We start from the raw sequence: 11,503 nt of genomic DNA, 5'->3' as shown, positions 1-11,503 counted from the left end.
GACGAGAGAGAGAGACGACACACACACACACACACACACACACACACACACACACACACACACACACACACACACACACACACACACACACACACACACACACACACACACACACACACACACACACACAATATTGTGGTCGCAGGTTGGCCATAGCTAGTACTCAGAAATAATTATTTTTACCGGTAAAAATAATTTACCGCGGTTAAATTATACCACTTTTACCTAATCAGAGGCCTTGTTCCACATAATTTAACCGCGGTAAGAATAATTTATTCGCGGTTAAATTATGTGTAACAAGGCTTCTGATTGAATAAAAAGGCTATAAATTTACCACGGTTAAATTATATTCCTTTTTACTCATTCAGGGGCATTGTCACACATAATTTAACTGCGGATAAATTATTTTTACCGTGGTAAAAATATTTTAACTGCGGTAAAATTCTTTCCTTTTTACCTAATCAGGGACCTTGTCACACATAATTTAACCGCGGTTGAATTATTTCTACCGCAGTAAAAATGATTATTTCTGAGTACGATGGCCAGTTGACCATGCATACACGCACGCACACACGCACGCACGCCCACACACGTATACGCAGCAAAACAATAATAGCAAAACAATATAGCTCCAAGCTATATATATATATATATATATATATATATATATATATATATATATACGAACTTTTCCGTTTATTTCATCTAATATAACCAATTATTATTAATTATTACTAATTATATACTCTGTCATATAACCAAAAGCACAGACCTTTATTTTGGGCTACTATGCACCTACACAATATAGACACGATGTAGTAAGCTACAAACCACCGCAATGCGGTCCTCCGACATGAACAGCACCTATACTACCTCGATGTTTGCCTCCTCGCGGCGGCGTCCCCCAGTGTTTGCTGTCCGCCATTGTCGAGGTGCCGCTAAAGGGGTGGACACACTAGCCGATTTTTCGTGCGGTCGAGCCGGCCGGCTGAGCCTGGAGCTCTGCGGACACACTACGCGGCTGAGCCGTGCGACTCTGTGGATTTTCAGCACGCTGATTGGCTGATGAATTGTACAATCGGCCGGCTCAATCGCAGACCCGGGCACACTAGGCGATTGCCGCCGGCCGGCTCAAATAATTATCAAACATGTTTGATACGGCCGGCTCAGCCGGTCGGCTCGAAAATCGACCGCGACTGCGACCGAGACACTGGACACACTAGCTGCTTTTTCGTGCGGTCGAGTCGGCCGGCAGCCTGCACGAAAAATCGGCTAGTATACGTGTCCACCCCTTAACGCATAAATTCGGCGGTCACCGCCGCTACGCAGGATGTGAACGCGTTCATGAATAAAACATGACGCGAATCACGCTCTGGCTTCGCGCGCTGTCTCCTGCCTGTCCTGCGTTGTTCCCGCGTCTCCCATGGCGGCGCGCGCGGGTAAACTGCCTTCGTAATAACGGCGCAGTATGCACGTTAGAGTGTCCCTGTGTACTTACCGCTGTCGTGTCCTGCGTCACGGCCGATGTTCGTTCCAGCTAGCTAATATTAATTACGCAAATCCATGCTGGCTATAGCGATGGGCGTGTTCGATCCAGCGAGAGAGAGAGAGAGAGAGAGAGAGAGAGAGAGAGAGAGAAGGAGAGAGAGAGAGAGAGAGAGGGAGAGAGAAGAGAGAGAGAGCAAGAGGAGAGAGAGAAGAGAGATAGAGCAGGAGAGAAGAGAGGAGAGGAGAGAGAGAGAAGAGAGAAGGGAGACGAGAGAGAGAGGAGAGAGAGAGAGAGAGAGAGAGAGAGAGAGAGAGAGAGAGAGAGAGAGAGAGAGAGAGAGAGAGAGATGTGTGGGCAGAGTGTTTGTTTACATGTATGAGTGCATGGGAATGTTGTGGGTGGCGTGGACGAGATGAGTATATTGAGCATCGACATGCATATTATGCATAAACTGCTTTTAATCCTAATATTATATTAAACCCTCAGGCGTTAGGTTACTAAAGACGTATGAGCGCTGACGCATGATGAAATCCTTCAGAACGCATGACGCACTCGTCTCAAGTCGACTCATAAATCTCTCTTTTATTACTCCTTCTGGTTTGCACAGAATAATGATACTATTTCGCACTACAATCTACTCAATCTTACTATCGCGTCTTATATGTACTTACATATGACGCACTCGTCTCAGGTCGACGCGTTGACGCAAGCTCTATTTTATTACTCCTTCTGGTTTGCAGTGAAGATTGACAATCATGATTCTATAGCTCGCACTATAATCTACTCTATCTCACTATTGCGCCGTGTACTATCTTGTTACCGATTCACCAGCGCCTCCTCAATAGACGCTATAGCTAAAGACGACAAAAATCCAGCAGATTGTGAACGTCGATAGTACGTTACAGAACAAGGGTTGCTGTGCGATCTCCTTCGATGGAATGATTAACGGTAAAAACCAACGCGAACGGAAACGCATCGGAACCTATCATAGCATTTCCATTATAGTGCACACTATAGGAACAAGGTGCGATAACGGTAACAATGTCGAATGATGTGCTAGCGCCAGGATCAGTTAATAACAGTACGACAGCTAAATGTACACGAATATTTATTTCTGGAAGATGGTATAAGACCCGAAAAGTAAGCACCGATGAGGAAATGAAGTTAATGTTTGTAAACGTTATAATTAATACGTAATATGTAAATTTTACTCGCATAAAACTCGTATATTTCCAGTGTCAAAAAGTCTTTTTGTACGATCTTCTCACGTTCGCACGAGAGTCGGTTGATTCGCGACATTAGCTTACATGAGATCGCATAGCAGTCTCCAATCAGTACCTTCACGTGTCCCCGTAACGAAGTAACGAGGTCCGCTCGGCGATCGCATTTGATCAAAGCCCGAGGCACGGGTTAACACTGGAAATGGTTTTTCGATATTGTCAACACGCAATGCAATTTTCCCACGGTGTTGTTAATGCGGGCCGCGCTGAAACTCCTACGAAATCGACGGGAAATTGAATGAAACGGTTTGCGCTGTCGATGTTGAACGGCTCCGACTTATTACATCGATCGTCTGCCCCGGATGGGCAGCGTTACGCAGCGCCATGATTCCTTTTCCCGCTGGTCGGCAGAAAAATAGAAGCATTTTCAGCTGTAACTAGGAGTGTCGATCTAACCGTTTGCCAAACTTGCAGTCCTTCTCTCTCTCTCTCTCTCTCTCTCTCTCTCTCTCTCTCTCTCTCTCTCTTTCTTTCTTTATAGTATACGGGAGAAATATTTTACTAGGTTATGTGGTTCTGCGTCAACTCTGGCATCCGTCGATCATTTTTTTCCCGCAAGGTGTCGCTTATGCGAGTAACGCTTGCGAATAAGGTTTGGCATGAACCTCAGCAATCCATTTGTGATGTAATCATCTCTCTCCGTTCCCTACTACATTTAGCGCAAACGCAACATATCGCAAGCTATGATGTGTTGGTAAAGGGCGCTAAACTATTGGAATTGCTGCGTGTCCAATTACAGTGTGTTTGGGATATCTATGGCCCGACCCATCGTTGCAAGGAAATTCCAAGGACACTCTCAATAAATTTTCCAATGAATTCCCAAAGAAATGCGAGCCGATTGCATGTCGATTTAAACCTTTGATAGTGAACATTCGCCCACAGTGCATTCATGATAGTTAGGCGGGGGGGGGGGGGGACCACGATATATCATGAAAAAATGAAGTTCCAATGAAATTGCCAAAATTTCATGTAGGAGTCGGGCGAGTCTACAATTTGTTCTCTATCTTTCTATCGCTATCTTATGTACTTATACATTTTATGCAATAATTTAGCGTAGAGAGTGTGATGTGGAAAAAAATTCAGTCCTGCTGTTCGCTGCCTGATATCAGTGAGAGAACCTTACGTATATTGTAAACCCACTATTTTCATAAGTTTGAACCGATGAATAGCACCATGAACCGATTTGCTACTATACAGCCCCTCATTTAGGCCACGCACACAGGCCCGATTCCTTTTACAAAGAATGAAGCGACTGAAACCGATTGTTAGGTGTGCGCTGTTACATTCTGCTCAGACGAATCTCTTACTCTACTTTATTCGGCGCGTGATTGTTCCCAAACTCACATTGCCATTTGATTTTGAATCATTATACTTTGACGCGATTTTGTGCGATGATGCGCGGCGGAACCTCAGGAAAATTCCGTTACCGCTGCACATAAATATGAACAGCCCAATAAGACCCCTTGAATGTGCGCCGCACGACCCTACATCGCTTCCACATCGCACCCTTCACGCGCTTCACTCCGCCCTTACATCGCATTCATCGCTTATCGTTTGCTAAAAATCCGGCTACGGTTGTTGGCGGTCGGCCTTTTAATTCTTTTTCTTTTCAAAATACGAATTGTCCCAGCAAAAAGATGTAACGATGCTTCTTTTTTTAGCTCGGCACGGCTCGCGCCTCGTTAGATTTTACTACATTCGAATATGTTTTTCAGATCCGCAAAAAATGCTTCTCGGATGACTTTCAACTGCGACACGGCAAAATCTTCATCTATTGCAAGAACTGAACTCGCGACCTGCATCAATCTCCTTAGCGAGGACTGGAGCGCTCGAGCGGCGGGAAACGCTGGACTGCGAGCACTAGGCATATAATCATGTCACCGCTTTACGCTATCTCGTCGCACTAATCGCAACTAGTATATGAATGCCATGCGTCGCTTATGCATGCCCGCTCAGAAAAGAATAACAAATGTCAAAGTAAAATAATTCGTTGTGTAGTAAACCTCTGCCGTGCCGACCACTCGCCTCCGTGTGTTGTAAGTAAATGGGCAAACCGTGTTGTGTGAATTAATGCGGTGTAAATGACATTGCGCCCAGTAGCGTCTATATACTCTACTATATATAATAACGATAGAATATGTCATAGATAAAATCATAGTGGTTAATATATATAGATCGAGTTGAAAAGGATTCCGGCAAGGCGGAATTGAATAAAGCGCGTTACGGGGGGCCGCGCGGAGTGATTCTGATGGAGAATTGTCGCGCGGCCGGACGGATCAGGGTAATGCGCGCGCCAGGCCCCTTGTAAATATGTTGCGCGGCGGACATTGAAACTCGCACAGTTAAGCCTAGTTAGGGCTCGAGCGCGACGCGCTGATTCCAGTAGGTATACGACAGCACAAATAACATGCTAGTCAATTAACGATCACATAATATGTTTAAGTTAGTATATTAGTAATCGGGTTACGCAGCGGAGAGAATTAGTAACGCTAGGCGCGGCCGGAATTGTGTGAGTAAAGCTGTCGCTTGAATTCTATACTACTGCAACATTACTAATTTTATTGGATTATAACAATTAGTATATTTAATTGTTTATCGTTTGCCTTTGTGGGACGCACATTCATTATTAAGGAGGTTAGGTTGGGGGGTAGAATTGTTGTCGGGCATGTTAGCAGCGGTTAGCTAAGTAACTTTATCTATCTACACTAAGAGAACTATAGCTAGAAGACTTATGTAAAAAAACTAACTTTTTAGTTGAAAGTAGTGTATCTATTATCTATTCTATCGCTACTATCGTATCTATCGATCTATCTTATCTATCTATCTATCTATCTAGTTAGTTATCTATCTAGTTCTATCTATTATCTAGGTTATCTAATCCGTATCTATCTACGGTACGGTTATAGGTAGTACGTAGTATATATAGTTATTCTCGTAGTCTTCGTCCCTGGCCTCTGGTTGCTCTCTCGTTTTTTTGTTTTTTTCAGTGTCGCTTCTGCGTCGTCGATCTCTCGATCGTCTCTCGTCTGCCGTCTCGTCGGGTCTTCTCTCTTCTTCTCTACTGCGCTCTCGTCGGTTCTTGCTTCGATCGTCTCTTAGTAGCTATAGTCAATATATATATTCATAGTATAGTAGCTATAACTTGTCTAGTAGTGGTCGAGTGAGAGATGCGTTGGAGGTGAGCCGGTGGAAAAGGCCGGCGAAGATGTCTGAGATGGTTGGTATCGATGGTTCAGGACAAGCCGCATGTGCGGCTGTGCGGAACGGGAACGTGATCGAAAGCCTTAAGCAGAGTCGGACAGCGGCACTATTCGGATGACGTGCCGTGTTGCGGTAGTGCATATATATATATATGACGTCCCAGCTGTGTCGGTATCGGCCTTAAGAGGACTATTCTGATTTTTAATGGACGGAATTCCCCCATTTTCTGTAACGCGACATGGCATTCATCAAGACTATATATAGGCACAGAAATAAATTTTTTTTTTTTTTTTTTTTTAAAACACACAACATACGCCACACGCACAAACAGCGATACATAACACACACACAACACACACACACACACACACACACCACACACACATACACACACACACACACACACACACACACACCAACACACACAAACGTGTTCCACAGCACACCACAACAAAACACACACCCCAAACCGAGTGTCAACACACACAACCACAACACACCACACACACACACACACACACACACATACACAGTTCATAATACACACACACACACAACACACAAACACACCACACATACCGACATCACACAGTGTCACCAACACACCCACCACGCACACAACACACACCCACAGATGTCAACATCCAGCACACACGACACACACACACTACAACACACAACAGTCAACAACCACACAACACACACACACATCACACAACATATACACCACAACACACACACCACCACACAACACCACACTCACACACACACCACATCTCACATCACAACACCACACACAACATCACAACACACACACACACGCACACACGAAACGCTCATCCCACCGCGCACACGCCAGGCACACACACCACAACGCACCTACGCCACAGACACACGACCCACACCCCACAACACAATCACACACATCCACACACTCACGCACACACACTGCACGCGTACACCTCAACGACACAACACACACACAACACACCAATATAATACTTATAACCCTACCATTCTATACTACTACCGTCATATATATATAGTATAGGTATTATATATATTATTATATATATATATTATATATATAATATATTAAATTATGGAGGGCGTGTTTCGTGTTGCTGTTGTATGGGTTGTCTGTGGCGGGGCTGTGTTGTTGTAGGGGGGGCTCGGGGAATGTACACCAGCCTCTTACTTGTCTGCAGTAGTCGGTTAATTTTATGAGATAAATATAACGACCAAATGCGGGATTTTCACCAGAGACGCTGCGGGCACACTAGCCACTTGTTACACTGCTGTTAACGACAATCTATCATTATTGCACGAAGGGTCGTTGTCGTATCAGGTACTTACATTATATGTACCGTGGTAGTTTTTTAGGTTGTTTGTATTATGTTTATATTTTTATATGAGGTATGTTTAGGGTTAGGGTTAGGGTTAGGGTACACTTCTTAGCTAGTACAAGTCTGGATACGCTTTGTGGATACGTATATGTACCTTTGTGTATACATATATGTTCCTTTGGTACATATATATGTAGTACCTGATACGACAACGACAGCATCACTATCGGCGAGAACAACGTGTAGCGCGCACACAGAGCTTCGCTTGGTGCGCGGGTTCACGAGCGATGACTCACTTAATCGTTTGATTTCCTAGGAAAGGATTTGGTCATTGGGCATTTTCGTGATTGCTCGCTCTGCTGAGTTACTTCCCATATATTACAGATAGCCCTTGCGGGTTAGTGACGTGTTGAATCTATCGCTGCGTCCTCGGCTATGCGCCACATCGCTGGAACGACCAAACTCCTGAGGAACTGCAGGCGGGAATCTTAGCTAGCGCTGTAGCCACCAATGCGAGCATTTGGTTTTCTTTCGTTGCGTTCGATAAATGGCACCAAATCTAACTCAAATACTTGAGTGTTGAATGTTTATTTTGTGGGTGCTGGGCTATGCTGTCCCAATGATTCGCGTGACCTATTCCGCATTGTGGCGTCGTCAATATATTAGTCCCTGTAGCGGCGGAGGTGAAGCCGGCACACAGCATGGAGCTAGTTGTGTGTAGTGTGTGTGTGTGTGTTGTGTTGTGTGGTTGCGTGCTGTGCGTGCGCTGTGCGTGCGTGCGTTTGCGTGCGTGCGCATGCTGGTTGTGCTGGTGTGTTGTGTGTGTGTGTGTGTGTGTGTGTGTGTGTGTGTGCGTCGCGCTGTCCCTACGTTACACGGTGTAATTTCGTAAACGTACACCATAACGTGTGATTGCATTCGTGCTAAGCCAAGAGACGCAAATGCGTATATGGCGCCTGATAAATGATTTCACGGCTTGTCAACAGTAGTTAGCAACATGAATACGCTGATATATTCAGTCTCTGTACGGAAATTCCATGTCCTATTTATAGAGACGGGGCGATTTATTGTAATTTGCGCGAAATTGGCTTGACACAGGCACATTATTCTACTAATGAGAATGATGAAGGTACAGCTGTTGACAGTTCAATTAAACCAACTAAAAATACGTGACAGCAAACGTACAGTGCAACCAATACCCATCATAAAACGCGCATTTGCGTGCGTGCGTGCGTGCGTGCGTGCGTGCGTATGTTGTGTGTGCGTGCGTGCGTGCGCGTGCGTGTGTGCGTTGTGTGGGTATGTGTGTGCGTGCGCGCGTATGTGTGTATGTATTTCTGTGCGTGCGCGCGCGCGAGTGAGTGTGTGCGTGTGCGTGTGTGCGTGTGTACGTGTGCGTGTGTACGTGTCTCTACAAAGGCACCGAATGCATGGTTTCACTTCAGAGTGCTCAGGGAAACTGATTTATTTTAAATAAACTATATCCTCATCCTACTACATCGTTAACCAAGTTCAAAAATGCAACGACGCCTTAATTTCATATTCATGAATCGATGACTATAGCAATTCATCTTCATGATCGATCTCTCGACTACTTCCACGCCGCAGCACTTTCTTTGACTATTTCAGCTTTCGCTACAAACGATGGCCTACAAACAGGTACTATCATCGCCATCGTCGTCATGTCTATCGCTGTTCTCCTGGGTGCCATCAGTGTGTACGTGTGCTGCTGCTGCCGCCGCCCGGTGACGGGAGTCCCGGCTGTCCGATCCTCAGCCAACCAGTCACGTCCGGCCGGAAACACTAGCGGAAATAGCCGTAAGTTTCTTCGATGTGGTGGGATTAGAGAGCATGTTGTTACGAAAATGATTATCTTGGGCATATGTTGAACATTTCCACATTGCGTTACCGTAAAGATACACGTCGATAACAAGCGTGTACTTTACCTAATCTTTAGAATACCTAGACGCTGGCGTCATGCTAAAAATAATTTTTAATGGACATAGTAATCTCGAGTGATTTTGCGTTTAGTATACGTACGCACGTTCGTCACTTTTATTAACTAAATACACTTATGGAAAGGATGAAGAGATTATAGACCTTCTAAATGGACGAATCTTCTTGCAGGACCAAATAACTACAAACACGTAAAAAACAATTTGGGGGAGCAGAACGTCAACGCGACCTCTAAGTCGCCTAGTAGCAACAAAAAACAATCCACTGGAAAGCAGCCGAAACTGGCAACCACAATAGACTCGCCTTCTGGTAGCGTTAAGGTCATCATTGATCAAGGTCAAGTGTACTACCCGCCCGAGTCTTGATAGAATGACGATGGGCCACGGCATCAGGTATTATTATTATTATCATCATCATCAGCAGCAGCAGCATAAGCATAATCATCTTCGTCGTCGTCGTCGTCGTCGCCGTCATCCTCATCATCAGCAAACTAATTTGAAAAATCGATCAGGGAAGAGCAGATAATAGTGCACACTCATATTGGTTTTTATTTCTGCGCAGATTGTACAATGCTAGAGTTGGCAGGCGAGCGGCGATGTCCTCACTAATCGTCGTCATGTCTTCCTATCTGCGACAAGTCGTTAGCAGCTGCTGACGTGTTCAGTCTATGGTTTGCTGTTCTAGCCTGACAGCGCCATCTGTTGTTAAAGAACAATTAAAGGGCGAAACTTGAGCGCGGATATTCGTATTACTCTAAACGTGTTACGTTTACTACCATAATGTGTAATTACATTAAGATATATAATTATATGTATTTTAATTAAATATATTAATTATATTAGATTAGAAATATCTAATTTAATATAATTAAGTATATTTGATACTGCTATTGTGCTCATGAGGTTGCGATTTGATAATTGAATGCACGTTTTGCCCAATGAACTCGCGAAATATTTGAGTGCAGCAAAAAACATTTTCTAAGTGATTGTAGCGGTCGTGAAGTGTGCGCGAAGCCTGAGAGAACGCTGTGCCTCTTAAGTTATTTTAGCTTCATCATCTAATGGTAATTTAGAGTTCATATTGCAATTTTCTGATACCCCGATGGTGAAATGGGGAGCCCCCTCCACACTGAGCTACGAACATTCGACATATGAATATAGGGACTGACGAACGATGCTCCGTTCTTTTTTGCGGACACGGCATATCGGATGCACGAACCAAACCCACGCTTCTCAAACCAAGTGAGTTTGCAATTTAGAATATGTGACGCATTGGACGCACATACTTAGGGTCATGTTGGGGACTCGTAGACCTCCTGCGACTAATGACGCCCCCACAAAAAATTTTACCGGTTAGAGGGCGCGCATGAATGTTGGAAATCTAATTCTAATAACAATAAAAAATGGTAAAACTACATTTTTTGAGCACGTTGTGTATGAAATAATAGTATTGCGCGTATCGTACGCGAAAAAATATTTACGGGGGTATAAATCGGTGAACTGAGCGTGTTTTACTTTTAACGATTTTATCATTCATCGCTTATAACTGTATATATATAACTATTTATTTATAGATATATATTGTCTGTGCATGCATGTGTGCGTGTTTATAATAATATATTTATCATAATCTATTATTATGGAAACTGATCAAAGGGCATGAAATGATGTGACGTGTTGCAAGGCGAAACTTACGTGTAGTCTTGACAACGCGTGCAGCGTATCCAACGTATTAAAATCACCCATATACTAGCAGATCAGTTATGTAAACACCCAATGTTTGTTTTGTCCTTAACGCGACGCAACTTATTCAATTTTAAGGCGCTCGTGGTGGTATCGTTATGGTAGCATCTGTGGAGGTTTAGAACATTAGAAGCATATTGAAATTAACCAGGTGTGAGGTTCAAAACCAAACATTCCAAATTTGAGTGACCAACTATAGATCGCTACGTTGTGATTGTATAAAACTATAGTTTCTATAATTATTTGCTATAAATATTAAGTGTGTTTTTCTAATGTTCGTATGGTTGTTTCGATAGATCTTCTCAGCAATCAAAAATACGTCAGAGGTTATCATTTACCAAGTATTAAGTGTGGAAATTATTATATAGCTTGAATTCCTATTATATACCAACTGTGTGTGTGTGTGTGTGTGTGTCTGTGTGTGTGTGTGTGTGTGTGTGTGTGTGTGTGTGTGTGTGTGTGTGTGTGTGTGTGTGTGTGTGTGTGTGT

The 11,503-nt window shown here is 43.8% G+C and overlaps 1 protein-coding gene and 1 long non-coding RNA gene across 2 annotated transcripts in view; both read left to right on the top strand.

Moving 5' to 3' along the window:
• Positions 1–11,503, top strand: part of LOC106815902 (enteropeptidase-like) — a 36,428-nt gene that overhangs the window by 6,035 nt on the left and 18,890 nt on the right. The gene's annotated exons all lie outside the window — the stretch shown is intronic.
• On the top strand, positions 8,950–11,280 carry LOC106816242. The gene is made up of 3 exons (XR_001394859.1): positions 8,950–9,134; positions 9,444–9,664; positions 9,834–11,280. It is a non-coding gene; the product is annotated as an uncharacterized LOC106816242 (long non-coding RNA).

Source organism: Priapulus caudatus, unplaced genomic scaffold, assembly GCF_000485595.1.
Source record: "Priapulus caudatus unplaced genomic scaffold, Priapulus_caudatus-5.0.1 Scaffold30, whole genome shotgun sequence".
NCBI lineage: Eukaryota > Metazoa > Priapulida > Priapulimorpha > Priapulimorphida > Priapulidae > Priapulus > Priapulus caudatus.
This window is presented reverse-complemented; position numbering and strand designations above follow the sequence as displayed.